Below are 16,846 nucleotides of genomic sequence, written 5' to 3' on the forward strand. Positions count from 1 at the left end.
TATCCCAACTGTCCGAGCTACTCGAACGGGAGCGCCTACGGAAGGAGAAAGAATGAAACACAAGACATGAACTACCCTGGCATGCATACACAAGAATTAAAACAGTGGAAGCTAAGTTGCACACATGCATGCATTACGGGTACTCCGCTAGCACAGCGAACATAAGATAGATAAATGCTTACAGACTACTGTGCCGACATATATGAGACACGAGAAATGACCTGGCATAGTAAAAAATAAATGGACCAAAATCCCTCTCAAACATCAGAGTTGACAGGGACTGACGGACTTGCCTATACACTATACCGACTTTGCCGCTAGATGCTGACTTTTTTGCCCTTGATCCACGCTGTCACTACCTGGAATGATGGAAAGTAAAGTAAGTCGAGAGACTTAGTAAGCATAAATAAATGAAGCCTGAAGGCTAAACATATCCAATAGACTCTCCCCAGAACATTAACCCCCAAGCACACACAAGTCATGAGACGCCCAACACAGCATAAAAGCATAAATAAAAGTACGTATCAGTCATTGGGGCCCACATAAGACACACGGCACTCAAGTCCCATACCAACCTGCTGCTACCCTGATAGGCAACAAATATCTCCAACAACCCTGTGCGTGCCATCCCGGGTTGGTGCTCCTGTCACCCGAATGGTCCCGTCGGTCCTCCCTACACCCGAGCCTCTGAATAACCGAGTCGTAGACTCCCTCGGAACGGTCCTCCCGTCTGAGACCTATGAACTGCCAGTAACCATGCAATGCACAAAAGATGCAATAGCGTAGTGAGTATCAACGTGATACACTGGCGCCCATACATCCAGGCATCAGGCCATGCTTTGCCCAAATAATAAATCACACGCGATGCATATGCCCGTGTCAGATGCAATCTAGCCATGCTAGAATGTCCGTGTCCAAGTATACTCAATAAATGAATATCCCAACATGCATCCCGTACCTATGTGCATATCAAACCATGAACGACAATACAACATATCAAATCATGCAGTAAATCATATAATGACAGAGCTAGTCAGTAGTGTCCGGCACCGATCAACAGTCAGTGACTAGGAGTGTCCGCCCGATGGTCCACATTAGGGCCGTACAGTAATCTACCCTAACATCACCAAATAGCCGACCCCTGCCTCATTGCTCGATAGCTCTAGCTGAACCATACTCGAGAAATCCATAAGTAAACCCGTACATCTAGGAACCTAGTCCCTAAGATAGGTTCAACATCATTCCAAAAGAAGTGGGGGCGGTACAAACCCTCGCAGGCTTCCAACAATTAAATTTCTAGAAGTTCCGGATTTAATATAAATTATACGAAATGAATAATACTTAATAAATATTACTAGGCGTCGAATTAGCGTAAGGGAGGGGATAAAATACGAGAAACCACAGAGACTCTCACGGGAATTAAAGAACATGAAAAGAGGGTTAGGAACTTGCCTTTTAATAGCAGATTCCCACCTCCTTGCTTTGTCGCTGCGCAAATTAATAATTTTTACTAATTACACGAAACTTCAATTCAAGACCTATATGCGTATCTCCGACAATTTAGCTAAATCGATATAAAATCGAGGCTATTACGGGTATAAGAGGTCAATAAAAATTAGAAAGTGAAGAGGGCTTGCCTTGTTTTGCAGATTTTTGGTCTCAAATGCTCACGCACTGCAAAATAATAATAACACTAAAATAAACCAAAATACAGTCTAAAAATAAGATTTAATCCGTAGAAAATGTTTAATATAAGCTAATTAACCTACCTCCCCCTTCAAACCTTCAATTACACGGAATAAAATTAATTTTCTGAATTTTCTTCCTCTTTTCTCCCTTCTTCACCGCTGCTTCGCGCCCTCTTCTTCTCCAATTTTGCTCTCTGTTTCTCCTCTAATTGATCTTCAATTTAAGCCTTAAATAGTGGCAGAAATTGGCTAAAAAACTTGGCCAATTTGGCCTTAAAATTCGTGCAAAAATAGAGGGCGTGAGGGCAGCAACGCGGGCGCACCAGCGCGCGCCACGTGGCCGCACAATGGGCCAGCACTGGCGCCGTTTTGGCCGCCCTCTTCTGCCCAAAATTATTTCTTCTTCCCCACGCGCATAGGCTTCCCCCAAGGCTCAAACCCGCGTCCGCCTCTCACCCTTTGCACGCGCCAACTGCCTGATCCAGCCGCATCTTCAACATATAAACACAACACATTAATTTTATAATGAATCTCGGCCACTTCCGCAAATCCCATTTCAGCACCCCCAATTTCCAATAATACACACACCCGAATTTCCATTTTCACTTATTCCACTAACATCCCAAGTTTCCATAAATTCTACTAAATTAATTTATTTTACTATTTCCATAAATACTCCCAAATAAATTAATTAATTACCCTTAATTTCTTTTTAATACAAACAATTTAATATTTTCTTTAAATCCATAATTAATCACCTTATACGCAATAATTAATAATTATCAACTATCCACTAAATTATTCAATCCCAATAAATCAAAAAATTACTCCAAATGCAAAATTTAATACTTTTTAACTACTCCTAAATTATTAGGATGTTACATTGAGTTTGAACTTTGATGATATTTCTAGTTTAGAATTTACATGATGAATGAATCAACTTTGAAGTTGTTAGTTTAGAATTTGAAGATGATGAATCATGAATGATATGCATGTGTTATTATTAATAATTTGATAGTTGTTTATGATTTTACAAGATTTTGAGTTTTTTTTCTAAAAGGTGTGCCTCGTGCCTTAGGCTCCAGGACCCTTTGTGCCTCGATGTGCCTATTGCCTTTCAGAACTATGTCTCCAATGACCTGCTTTCACCGATAGTGTGGCTGAAGGCAGGTGACCCACCTTTGACAACTATTCAGTTCTTGCAATCTTTTGTTTGGCTTCTCGCTTTGTGCAAGGGGCTGTATTTTCTTTCTTGTATTAGGTAGGTAAGGGGGAAGTGTATTCTACAAGTGAGAAGGGTTGTTTTCCAATGCTTTTTAATGTTTTGTTGGTTATTGGTGTTCTTAATGTTTTGTTTTTGTTGTTTTCCAATGAGTTTCTTTTGCAATTCTTGCTGTTGTTTCTTTTTCTATTTTTCAATTATTACATTTATATTGAATTAATATTAACTAATACATTGAAGAACTCAGTGACCACAACATTGACAAAGAGGATAAACATCAGCAGGCTTTTTTATACCAAGGCATGTACCCCAACCCTGACCCTGTCTTGTGATCCCTATTGTACCGCAATCCTAGCAACTATGGATTAGACTCCAGGGCTGCCGAGTATTTAACCATGGTAGCTGGATAGGATCTCCTCTAAGTCCAACCTTTCCTTAATTCTGTAAATACTGTTCCTATTATTTGTCCAGGTAAAAAGGAAACCCCACAAAGTCCAAGTCTATCATGCATGAATCCTCTAGAAGCTGCTTGAATTGATTATTACTTGAAGTCTTAACTAGGTGCATAACATCTTGTTGGAGATATGTGTGGTGCTTAAATTTGTTGGTTTAAAAATTTTATTCAAAAGCGTAGGTAAGATTTTTTGTTTTGTTTTTTTTGCTGAATACTGAAATTAGATAGGAATATTTCTACTCATAAATTTAGCATTAGTTTTATGCATGAAGTATGCATAGAAGCGAAAACATCATGGTGCCTAGTTTGAAGAAGCAAGTAAATTGGTTTTAGATTTACCAACTTGAATTATCTAAAAGAGAAGTGTGCTTTAAGGAGATCTTTTACTTACACAGAAGTCACAATTAAAAGTGCTTCCCATTGTTTAAAGGTGTAAACAAAAGAGGTGGAATATGTTTCTCAAAGAAGAGATAAAGGATGGTCACGAGTTTGATGAAAAACATTTAAACATGGCATCAGACAATGATGTCTTTTTAAGGTGTTGTGACTTGTTAGTTTGATGCGTTTTGCTTGGTTTTTGATCAGTGGCCTGTGCAGGTGTCTTGGATTGGTGTTTGGTCTTTGTTGGGTGTTGTTTTATGCATCTTTAATAAAATTCTCACTAAATATAAAAGAATAGAAGATATGGCTATGGAGATGTGTGGAGAGTAAAAATTTAGGGTGACGTGTCAAGTTGGTCCTCTTTTAGGAGGGCAAACTAAGCCTTCCTAGTTTTAAACTGAGGACCACACTAGTCCTTCAGAGAGATGGTGCCTGAATGGCATCCAATGCTGTTTATTTTAACGAAGCTAAATCAAAGCTCCAAATTGAATCCTTAATGCCAAATCAAAAACAAGTTTGGTTAGTCATATCTAAGTTAATAAGACATAAACACGATAACCCAAACATTAAGTTGTGCCAGATCAATCAAATTCTTTGTCTGGTGAGTTCAATCAAGATCCTGAACCGATCAATTCAAACAAACACCAAAACCCAACTGAAACAATTCAAGTTATTCAACCAAACCCAAAAACAGTGCACATAAAAAAATGGAAACAGAACTACGATCATTCACCTCTGTAACTGCATTTCCTGAAAAGCAGTGGTATAATATGGCAAATGGAATCATTAGCTTTGACAAACCACATTCTGAGAACCATTCTTTTAAGAATCTTGTCCCACCTGATGGCCAGAGCAGAACCAGAACCATAGTCTTACTTGTTCTTCTGCCCTCAGATGGTCTCCATTTCTTGGACTAACAAATTTACATCTTCACTACACACCACTACTTCATTAATATTCTACTTCTCTTGGTTTGAATTCAATTCTGTGCTATGTGGTTCTCGTTGGACAAACTATCACGGCTTCTCATCCATTTTTCTAGATAGCAGACCCATAATGGTATGATTTGATTTTGATTTGAGTGCAATTTGGAGGTTAGGGTTTGATTTGGAACTTAGATTTAGCGCTTGATGAACTATAAACAGCGGTGGATGCCATTTAAATGCTGTCTGTGTGAAGGGCTAATAGAGCCCCTAGCTATAAAGTATGATGGTTTAATTGGCCCTCTTAAAAGTAGGAGGGTCGATTTGGCAATTTGCCCTAAAATTTATGTGATCAAATCCATCTAATGGAATAGAACTTTGTGATTTTATTGTTAAAAATATCCATAGAATTATAGGGAATTGTATGTAGGACTCAACATTAGACAGACACATGTACTATCATTTTTGGATTAAAATTACACAAGCAAATACATACGTTATTACGCGTATGCGTCAAGGAAGCTTTACTGTCATTTTTGGAGGAACTGGCCCAAAGTAAGATTACACAAGTGAATGCGTATGTTATTATGCATTGAGGAAGCAAGTGAACATGAGGATTCTTGTGCACTAACTCGTACTTTTATTCCACAAACAACACTCTCAAACCTTTATATTAGGCTTTGTGTTTTATATATATATATATATGTTTTACTTGAGATGGTGTGCCTCAATATCTTTGGTGATGTTAATGCAAAGGTCCATGACTGAGCTTATCCTCGACACTTTCATTCAGCTTCTCCTAATCAAATGTCCATGCGACCAAGTTGTTTGTGCCTCTTGAGTCCACGCTAACTGTGAACGTGAAGCTCTTGTACAGCTGCATCAGATCTTCTTCAATCACCTTGAATGTCATGGACTTTGCCTCATCTATTGCTTCTAACACGTCTTTAACAACCTTCTCTTTTCCATTGACATATCACACAAATATTAAATGCTTCAAGCTGCAGGAGATTGATCTAAAACCCTTATATCGACTGGTTTTAGTCAAAGAAAAAGTGAAAAGATATTAATAGAAAACTACATCCTAATGCATAAAACTTCTTGCTTTGTCGTGACACATGTTTTGTCATTGTGGAAGGCAAGAAATGACGTTTTTGAAGGTAAACCATGGTCAATTTATGAGCTTGTTTTTTTTAAGATGAAGGAGCTGGGAAATGCTTGATTTCTGATTTGCTTTTGTGGATAAACCCTTATTTGTGTTATTGCTATTCTGGGAAATTTTCGCAAAGATGTTGTTGGTCTGCCCACGCTGGGTTTGGTCTTAAATTTAATGTTGATGGGTTGGCTAGAGGTGAGCTTGGTGCTGTGGCACAGTTCTTTGCAATTCTGATGGTGTTATTTTAGCTATTTTCTCTAGTCCCTTGGAGGGTTGTGATTCAAATTTTGCTGAGCTGGTGGGTTTGAAATTTGCTTTGGATGCTTTCTCCAAATCTAGCTAGGCCTGTAGGCATATCCTTCTGATTCGGTGGTTGCAGTTTCTTGGGTTTTAAATGTCAAAGCTAGGCCATGGAAGGTGGGCCTATTTGAATAAGATTGATGATGCTAGAAGGTTGATTGGTTCGGTATCTTTTGTTAATGTTTGTAGGTAGACAAATGGATAAGATTATCTAACCAAAGGGGTTGGCTAGAGGTTAGCCTGGTGCGGCACGGTTCTTCGCAATTCTGATGGTGTTATTTTAGCTGTTTTCTCTTGTCCCTTGGAGGATTGTGATTCAAATTTTGCTGAGTTGATGGGTATTAAATTTGCTTTGGATGTTTTCTCTAAATCTAGCTAGGCATATCCTTCTGATTCGGTTGTTGCAGTTTGTTTGGGTTTAAATGTCAAAGCTAGGCCATGGAAGCTGGGCCTATTTTAATGAGATTGTTATTGCTAGAAGCTAGGCCATGCAATTTATTGATATTGCTGGATTGTTTGATTCACTGCCAAACACTAGTCTATGTCTTTTTGGCCTAGAAAATAGAAGGTTCTTTTATTTTACTTTTTTATTTTTTATTTGAAATTTTAGATTTACTCATTCTATTACTAAAATTGAGTCTATAATGCTTTGTGAATGATGTCTTTCAATTTTTTCAAATTTTTAATCTCAAAATAAAAATTTACTATATATTTTTTAAAAAGGTTAACTATTTTCATTTTATTTTTTACAATTCAGAATAAATATTTCTAATAACTCTTTATTCTTATATACTTTATCAAGCGACACTTAAAATATTTCATAACTAAAATTAAATATAATTTTATTTATTTATTTATAAAAATTGACACTTTGTGTCAGTTACTCAATATTTGGGTAATTGATGCATAACTAGATGAAAAAGAAGAAAGCAGTAAAGATGTGAAAATGATCAATGAAGAAATTAAATGATGCGCGCGAGCGCGTGTGCACACACACATATGCAAAGCGCAGCCTTGGATGTGAGTTGCGTACATATTGGGCATGTGATGATGCCTATCTCCAAAGATCTCATGGAATACATCACCGTCCGGCTTAATGGCTACTCAACAAATCTTCTTACCGGCCATGGCCAACTTTTTTTCTTTCAGCCACCAACAAACCCTAGCTAAATATATTGGTAGATAAGATGGAAGTGAAGGCAAGTTGTGAGGAAAACACTTGGGTCCCCAACCCTTTAAATACCCAACATTATTGGGTTCTAGCTGCCCATTTTTTAATAATCACATGTATATAGTAGTTTTTCATTTAGTTAACGATCGATTCAAAAATTGTTAAGCTACTTTATTATTATGTTTCTTTGTTAGGGTAGGGGTAGGGTTAGGGGTAGGGTGATGAAGTCAAACTGCTCAACTTTGGGCAATATCTTATAGACTCTAAGTCATTGATATCGTAAAGAAACGAGAAATGCCCCCTTTTTTTTTTTTAAATTTTATAAAAATATTATTAAAATAGTATGATAATAGTTATTTGATAGTCAAATTCAAATTTTTGTTCTTAAACTTTCACGTTATTTTCATATATGATTATTTGAATTTTTTATTATTTTAATTATACTATTGAATTATGCATTTTCAACTTAATTGCATATCTCGGTAGGAGCGTGCAACACATGTGTGCTGAAATGCACAAATCATCCCTTATTCCTCTGCATCCCTTGAAAATTACTGACCACTGTTAGCCCCTTGTAGTCACCGTCACCATTAGCCCTTACAGTTGCAGTTGTTGTTAGCCCCTCACAATCACTGTTGATTGCATTAGTTGCCATTTCCAATCATTGTAGTTGTTTCCGTGCCTTTTCTAATCATCACGATCGACCGTTGGTCTTTTTCTATTGATGAGACCTTTTGCTTAAGTCTTCTCCAATCATAGTCTTTCTAGTCAGTGGTGCTTATGACTGTCCATCTTTGTCTTTAGTTGCAACAAACGACCGCTCATTTGACCGGTTCGTTTTTCTCAATCGATAGCTCATTTGCCTCTTCAACCTTTCCCATTGCCGACGATAAGCTTTACACCTTTTGCCACTGTTGACGTCTTTTTACCCTCGATTGTCCTCTATAATAGTTGACAACCATCTTCATCTTCTGCTATAACCATTGGCCTATACGTTTTCTTCCATCCCTCGATACTTGCTGCTAGTCTCGTCCATTGCTTTGTCATTGACTACTTCCTGTCCTGCCACACTACCTACCCAGCTTGTTGCCAACCACCATCTTCGCTAATCCCTCACACCTTGCAAACCTTTCTTGTCCTAACCCATTTTCTTCTCCATCTTGTTCATCCCAATCATCACTGACCATTAAAGAAAGAAGCTATTGCAGAGATGGTGGTTGATAACGAGGGTTTGCACATGCATATAAGGAATAATTTGAACATTTTAGCTTGCTTGTATTGTATGTTCTTAGTGAGGTGTGTAATTGACTAAAAAATATATAATTTAGGAGTGTAATTAAAACAACGTAAAGTTTGAACGATCACAAAAAAAAAATATAAAAATATAAAAGGTAAAAGTATGGGTATGGCTGTCATTTGATTGATTATATGGACGAGGACAACATTTTTTTAGAATGTTGGACAAATAGTTTAGGAGTGTCATTTGATTGGTTTCATGAGGTGCGCCTCATGAAACCAACTGTCAAGCAAGCAACTGCCCATCGAAACCAACTGCTATTCTCGGTTCCAGCCTTGATCCCCTCATCTCGATTTCAGCATGTATACATCACAACATATTTACATTTTTTTAGTTTAAGTAAATGTCCACATTTTCTTTAATTTATATATTACCTTCCATTTACTTTAATACATAAATGTAAATAAGAAAGTACCCCCTATTTGGATTCAATAAAAATACCTAAAAATCAAAATCCATAAAAATAAAAAAATAGAATTTTGATTTTTGTACAAACACGAGAATTAGCGATTTTACCACCCCCAAAATACATACCTACTTTTTCTTGAAAAATTCATTAAAAATCATTTTAACAACAATGAATATTAGCTATTAATATATCGAGAGATAGTTTTTCAAAATGAAAACATTTTCTTATATGTCTCTTTATAATGTGCTAATCTTCTAGACTTAGAAAAATGGCATTTTTCAAAATGAAAACATTTTCTTACTTGTGGACTTGTAGTGTTTATTGATTGTGGACTTGTAGTGTTTATATGTTTGTTTAGAATTTTGCATGATGATTGATACTTGTTTGAGTTTGAGTTTAAGACTTTGAGTTTGAACTTTGATGATGTTTCTAGTTTAGAATTTACATGATGAATTAATGAATCAACTTTGATGTTAGTTTAGAATTTGAAGATGATGAATCATGAATGATATGCATGTGTTATTATTAATAATTTAATAATTGTTTATGATTTTACAAGATTTTGAGTTTTTTTTTTAAAAGGTGCGCCTCACTTCGCAAAGGCGTGCCTCACACCTTAGGCTCCAGGATCCTTTGTCCCTCGATGCGCTTATCGCCTTTCAGAACTATGTCTCCAATGACTTGTTTTCACCGATAGTGTGGCTGAAGGCAGGTGACCCACCTTTGACAACTATTCAGTTCTTGCAATCTTTTGTTTGGCTTCTTCCTTTGTGCAAGGGGCTGTATTTTCTTTCTTGTATTAGGTAGGTAAGGGGGAAGTGTATTCTACAAGTGAGAAGGGTTGTTTTCCAATGCTTTTTAATGTTTTGTTGGTTATTGGTGTTCTTAATGTTTTGTTTTTGTTGCTTTCCAATGAGTTTCTTTTTCTATTTTTCAATTATTACAGTTATATTGAATTAATATTAACTAATACATTGAAGAACTAGTGACCACAACATTGACAAAGAGGATAAACATCAGCAGGCTTTTTTATACCAAGGCATGTACCCCAACCCTGACCCTGTCTTGTGATCCCTATCATACCGCAATCCTAGCAACTATGGATTAGACTCCAGGGCTGCCGAGTATTTAACCATGGTAGCTGGATAGGATCTCCTCTAAGTCCAACCTTTCCTTAATTCTGTAAATACTGTTCCTATTATTTGTCCAGGTAAAAAGGAAACCCCACAAAGTCCAAGTCTATCATGCATGAATCCTCTAGACGCTGCTTGAATTGATTATTACTTGAAGTCTTAACTAGGTGCATAACATCTTGTTGGGGATATGTGTGGTGCTTAAATTTGTTGGTTTAAAAATTTTATTCAAAAGCTTAGGTAAGATTTTTTGTTTTGTTTTTTTTGCTGAATACTGAAATTAGATAGGAATATTTCTACTCATAAATTTAGCATTAGTTTTATGCATGAAGTATGCATAGAAGCGAAAACATCTTGGTGCCTAGTTTGAAGAAGCAAGTAAATTGGTTTTAGATTTACCAACTTGAATTATCTAAAAGAGAAGTGTGCTTTAAGGAGATCTTTTACTTACACAGAAGTCACAATTAAAAGTGCTTCCCATTGTTTAAAGGTGTAAACAAAAAAGGTGGAATATGTTTCTCAAAGAAGAGATAAAGGATGGTCACGAGTTTGATGAAAAACATTTAAACATGGCATCAGATAATGATGTTATTTTAAGGTGTTGTGACTTGTTAGTTTGATGCGTTTTGCTTGGTTTTTGATCAGTGGCCTGTGCAGGTGTCTTGGATTGGTGTTTGGTCTTTGTTGGGTGTTGTTTTATGCATCTTTAATAAAATTCTCACTAAATATAGAAGAATAGAAGATATGGCTATGGAGATGTGTGGAGAGTAAAAATTTAGGGTGACGTGTCAAGTTGGTCCTCTTTTAGGAGGGCAAACTAAGCCTTCCTAGTTTTAAACTGAGGACCACATTAGTCCTTCAGAGAGATGGTGCCTGAATGGCATCCAATGCTGTTTATTTTAACGAAGCTAAATCAAAGCTCCAAATTGAATCCTTAATGCCAAATCAGAAACAAGTTTGGTTAGTCATATTTAAGTTAATAAGACATAAACACAATAACCCAAACATTAAGTTGTGCCAGATCAATCAAATTCTGTCTGGTGAGATCAATCAAGATCCTGAACCGATCAATTCAAACAAACACCAAAACCCAAACTGAGACAATTCAAGTTATTCAACCAAACCCAAAAACAGTGCACATAAAAAAATGGAAACAGAACTACGATCATTCACCTCTGTAACTGCATTTCCTGAAAAGCAGTGGTATAATATGGCAAATGGAATCATTAGCTTTGACAAACCACATTCTGAGAACCATTCTTTTAAGAATCTTGTCCCACCTGATGGCCAGAGCAGAACCAGAACCATAGTCTTACTTGTTCTTCTGCCCTCAGATGGTCTCCATTTCTTGGACTAACAAATTTACATCTTCACTACACACCACTACTTCATTAATATTCTACTTCTCTTGGTTTGAATTCAATTCTGTGCTATGTGGTTCTCGTTGGACAAACTATCACGGCTTCTCATCCATTTTTCTAGATAGCAGACCCATAATGGTATGATTTGATTTTGATTTGAGTGCAATTTGGAGGTTAGGGTTTGATTTGGAACTTAGATTTAGCGCTTGATGAACTATAAACAGCGGTGGATGCCATTTAAATGCTGTCTGTGTGAAGGGCTAATAGAGCCCCTAGCTATAAAGTATGATGGTTTAATTGGCCCTCTTAAAAGTAGGAGGATCGATTTGGCAATTTGCCCTAAAATTTATGTGATCAAATCCATCTAATGGAATAGAACTTTGTGATTTTATTGTTAAAAATATCCATAGAATTATAGGGAATTGTATGTAGGACTCAACATTAGACAGACACATGTACTATCATTTTTGGATTAAAATTACACAAGCAGATACATATGTTATTATGCGTATGCGTCAAGGAAGCTATACTGTCATTTTTGGAGGAACTGGCCCAAAGTAAGATCACACAAGTGAATGCGTATGTTATTATGCATCGAGGAAGCAAGTGAACATGAGGATTCTTGTGCAGTAACTTGAACTTTTATTCCACAAACAATACTCTCAAACCTTTATATTAGGCTTTGTGTTATATATATATATATATATATGTTTTACTTGAGATGGTTTGCCTCAATATCTTTGGTGATGTTAATGCAAAGGTCCATGACTGAGCTTATCCTCGACACTTTCATTCAGCTTCTCCTAATCAAATGTCCATGCGACCAAGTTGTTTGTGCCTCTTGAGTCCACGCTAACTGTGAACGTGAAGCTCTTGTACAGCTGCATCAGATCTCCTTCAATCACCTTGAATGTCATGGACTTTGCCTCATCTATTGCTTCTAACACGTCTTTAACAACCTTCTCTTTTCCATTGACATATATCACACAAATATTAAATGCTTCAAGCTGCAGGAGATTGATCTAAAACCCTTATATCGACTGGTTTTAGTCAAAGAAAAAGTGAAAAGATATTAATAGAAAACTACATCCTAATGCTAAAACTTCTTGCTTTGTCGTGACACATGTTTTGTCATTGTGGAAGGCAAGAAATGACGTTGTTGTTGAAGGTAAACCATGGTCAATTTATGAGCTGGTTTTTGTTGTTAAGATGAAGGAGCTGGGAAATGCTTCATTTCTGATTTGCTTTTGTGGATAAACCCTTATTTGTGTTATTGCTATTCTGGGAAATTTTCGCAAAGATTGGTCTGCCCACGCTGGGTTTGGTCTTAAATTTAATGTTGATGGGTTGGCTAGAGGTGAGCTTGGTGCGGCACGGTCCTTCGCAATTCTGATTGTGTTATTTTAGCTATTTTCTCTAGTCCCTTGGAGGGTTGTGATTCAAATTTTGCTGAGCTGGTGGGTTTGAAATTTGCTTTGGATGCTTTCTCCAAATCTAGCTAGGCCTGTAGGCATATCCTTCTGATTCGGTGGTTGCAGTTTTTTGGGTTTTAAATGTCAAAGCTAGGCCATGGAAGGTGGGCCTATTTGAATAAGATTGATGATGCTAGAAGGTTGATTGGTTCGGTATCTTTTGTTAATGTTTGTAGGGAGACAAATGGATAAGATTATCTAACCAAAGGGGTTGGCTAGAGGTTAGCCTGGTGGGGCACGGTTCTTCGCAATTCTGATGGTGTTATTTTAGCTGTTTTCTCTTGTCCATTGGAGGATTGTGATTCAAATTTTGCTGAGTTGATGGGTATTAAATTTGCTTTGGATGTTTTCTCTAAATCTAGCTGGGCATATCCTTCTGATTCGGTGGTTGCAATTTATTTGGCTTTAAATGTCAAAGCTAGGCCATGGAAGGTGGGCCTATTTCAATGAGATTGTTATTGCTAGAAGCTAGGTCATGGAAGCTAGGCCATGCAATTTATTGATATTGCTGGATTGTTTGATTCACTGCCAAACACTAGTCTATGTGTTTTTTGCCTAGAAAATAAAAGGTTCTTTTATTTTACTTTTTTTATTTTTTATTTGAAATTTTAGATTTATTCATTCTATTACTAAAATTGAGTCTATAATGCTTTGTGAATGATGTCTTTCAATTTTTTCAAATTTTTAATCTCAAAATAAAAATTTACTATATATTTTTTAAAAAGGTTAACTATTTTCATTTTATTTTTTACAATTTAGAATAAATATTTCTAATAACTCTTTATTCTTATATACAAGCGACATTTAAAATATTTCATAACTGAAATAAAAGATAATTTTATTTATTTATTTATTTTTTTTATAAAAATTGACACTTTGTGTCAGTTACTCAATATTTGGGTAATTGATGCATAACTAGATGAAAAAGAAGAAAGAAGTAAAGATTTGAGAATGATCAATGAAGAAATTAAATGGTGCGCGCACACATATGCAAAGCGCAGCCTTGGATGTGAGCTGGGTACATATTGGGCATGTGATGAAGCCTATCTCCAAAGATCTCATGGAATACATCACCGTCCGGCTTAATGGCTACTCAACAAATCTTCTTACTGGCCATGGCCAACTTTTTTTTGTTTCAGCCACCAACAAACCCTAGCTAAATATATTGGTAGATAAGATGGAAGTGAAGGCAAGTTGCGACGAAAACACTTTGGGTCCCCAACCCTTCAAATACCCAACATTATTGGGTTCTAGCTGCCCATTTTTTAATAATCACATGTATATTGTAGTTTTTCATTTAGTTAACGATCGATTCAAAAATTGTTAAGCTACTTTATTATTATGTTTCTTTGTTAGGGTAGGGGTAGGGAGTTGAAGTCAAACTGCTCGACTTTTATTATTATTATGTTTCTTTGTTAGGGTAGGGGTGGGGAGATGAAGTCAAACTGCTCAATTTGGGCAATATCTTGTAGACTCTAAGTCATTGATATTGTAAAGAAACGAGAAATGCTTTTCTTTATTTTTTTTAAATTTTATAAAAATATTATTAAAATGATATGATAATAGTTATTTGATAGTCAAATTCATATTTTTGTTCTTAAACTTTCATGTTATTTTCATATGATTATTTGAAATTTTTATTATCTTAATTATGCTATTGAATTATACATTTTCGAGACAATTGCATATTTCGGTAGGAGTGTGCAACACGTGTGCTAAAATGCACAAATCATCCCTTATTCATCTGCATCCCTTGAAAATTACCGACCACTGGTAGCCCATTGTAGTCACCATCGCCATTAGCCCATGCAGTTGCAGTTGTTGTTAGCCCCTCACAATCACGGTTGATTGTATCAATTTCTGTTTCCAATCATTGCAGTTGTTCTCAAGCCTTTTCTGATCATCACGATCGACCGTTGGTCTTTTTCTATTGATGAGACCTTTTGCTTAAGTCTTCTCCAATCATAGTCTTTCTAGTCAGTGGTGTTTCTGACCGTCCATCTTTGTCTTTAGTTGTAGCAAACGATCGCTTGTTTAATCGGTTCGTTTTTCTCAATCAACAGCTCCTTTGCCTCTTTGGCCTTTCCCACTGCCGACGATAAGCTTTACATCTTCTACCACTGTTGACGTCTTTTTACCGTCGATTGCCCTCTATAATAGTTGACAACCATCTTCATCTTCTGCTATAACCATTAGCCTATACCTTTTCTTCCATCCCTCTATACTTGCTGCTAGTCTAGTCCATTGCTTTGTCACTGACTACTTCTTATTCTACCACACTACCTACCCAACCTTGTTACCAGCCACCGTCTTCGTCAATCCCTCACACCTTGCAAACCTTTCTCATCCTAACCCATTTTCTTCTCCATCTTGTTCGTCCCAATCATCATTGACCATTAAAGAAAAAAGCTGTTGCAGAGGTGGTGGTTGAAAACGAGGGTTTGCACATGCATAAGAAATAATTTGGACATTTTAGCACGTGTGTATTGTATGTTTTTAGTGAGGTGTGTAATTGACTAAAAAATATATAATTTAGGAGAGTAATTAAAATAATAAAAAGTTTGAACAATTACAAAAAAAAAATATAAAAGGTAAAAGTATTGGTACGGCTGTCATTTGATTGATTATATGGAGGAGGACGAGATTTTTTTAGAATGTTGGATAAATAAGTGTTAACATGTATAAAATAAGTGAACTGTTGAGATAGAAATGTCAAGGTAAAAGTGTTAACTAATAAGGAAACATAAGACTATAAGAATAAGTTTTACATAAAAGTTGGAAATGATGCTTAGCAAATTGCAATGAGAATTTATGTATGTGAATAAAAAAAAGAAAAGAAAAGAATACTTATTATACTTGTGGATGAAATGGAAGAGATTTATAACAATGGTTTGATTAAAGAAATTTTGATAAAAAAAATTTAAGCATGCATAATATAATAGGATATAATAATAATTTTATAAAAAAATATAAGAGATAATTAAAGTTATAGAATTATAAAGTTGTGACATGTGATGTGGGCTCTATACGGATGGGAGTGAGGAGGTTTTTCATACCCTTCCACATCATCACTAAACGTTATGACATGTGATGTGATTTATGTGCTTTGTCTTTCGCTCTACTTTCAGATGACATATATTTAGGGGTATTTGTTAATAAAAAATGTATTATAAAAAAATAGAATATAAAAAGTATTATAAATAAAAATATTTTTTATTATATTTATTTAATAATTCTTGAAAAAAAAGTTGTATAATTTTTTATTTAAAATTATTTAAATAAATTTATCACTCATTTTTTCAGATAAATTTATCTTGGACTTTGTAAATTAGAAAAAATAACACATATGTTCCCAATGCATTTTAAAAAATTTAACAAATAATTTAATAAATATTTAAAAATGCTTTTTAACTTTATCTTGACCATTTTATATTGGTTTGAAAAGTATTCTAACTTTATCTTAATACATTTTAACAAATGCTACCTTAAGAGTGCGTTTGATTGGAGGGTGGAAAGTGGGATGGAATTTTAATTTTCACCCCACCATTTAGGAATTTCAGTTTTTTGATTTCAAGGAAAATTTTTACTTTTTGAACTAAAATGGAATTCGAATTTTATGAAAAAAAAAAAATTATTTGATAAAATTTCCTAAAATTTAGGTGAAAAATGAATTTCACCCTCATTTTTCACCCCTATCAAACGCTCCCTAATAGTTAATTACTCAGTTATCTTTTTTTAACAGAATTAAATATTTTTAGATTTGATTAATTTTTAATTTAATTTATTTTTATTTAACAAACTACTTAATTAAATTAATTCGAGATAGTTAAATCTTAATTTTTGAATGAATGAGCCACTTATACGTATGTATGTATTTCC

Source organism: Diospyros lotus, chromosome 9 (assembly GCF_014633365.1).
Source record: "Diospyros lotus cultivar Yz01 chromosome 9, ASM1463336v1, whole genome shotgun sequence".
NCBI lineage: Eukaryota > Viridiplantae > Streptophyta > Magnoliopsida > Ericales > Ebenaceae > Diospyros > Diospyros lotus.